A 799-nucleotide genomic window follows, 5' to 3' on the forward strand; every position below is an offset into this window, starting at 1 on the left:
CCGGGGGCGGGGCCGCGCCGGTGCTGCCCTCGCGCGGCCGCAGAGAGCGCGCGGCCCGTGCGCGCCCCCGTGGCGCCGCCGGGAGCGCGCCCGGCGCAGCCCCGCGCCCGGGCATGGGGCCCGGCTCGCCGTGCCGGGATCAGGCGGCGGCGGGAAAGGGCATTTCCAGGAGGGAACGACACGGAACGGCGACGTGGCGCCGGCCGGGGACGGGGAGCAGAACGGGACAGTGGCGCCGCAAAGGCCCGGCCCGATAGCTGGCACTGAGCCACGCAGGGCTGCGCTGATGGGGTGAGAAACAGCGCGTCCTTCTGCTGCAATGAATCCTCAGTGCAGATATTCCGGAACTCTCTGGGCGCAATCCCGCGTCGTGTGCCCTAGGACGACCCTGCCTGAGCCGGGAGGTTGGGCCAGATTGTGGTCCCACCAACCCGACCTATTCTGTGGTTCTGTAATAAATCCTGGTTGTGAAACTACTGTTTGCATGGTCCGCGTGGTGCCCTTGGCTGCCTACTGCCGAGAACCTTGAGCCAAGTCCTAAACACATCCCTGAAAGACAGAGACAAGCTGGGGTGCAGGGGCAGGGTGAAGGGAGAAGCCTGTCAGTGCAGCGGTACTGATATTTTGCCTCTGTCCTTGAGAAGAGATTATTAATCAAACGTGTCCAAGTCATCAGTCACTCCAGAAAATACTGAAATGAAGCCTTTGCTCTGAACATAGGCAGCAGGGCAGTACCCTCAGATGCTGGACTTTAGGAAGAGCATTCTCTCCTAGACAGGAAAGAATAGGTAAATCTCTT

Source organism: Prinia subflava, chromosome 4, assembly GCF_021018805.1.
Source record: "Prinia subflava isolate CZ2003 ecotype Zambia chromosome 4, Cam_Psub_1.2, whole genome shotgun sequence".
Lineage (NCBI taxonomy): Eukaryota > Metazoa > Chordata > Aves > Passeriformes > Cisticolidae > Prinia > Prinia subflava.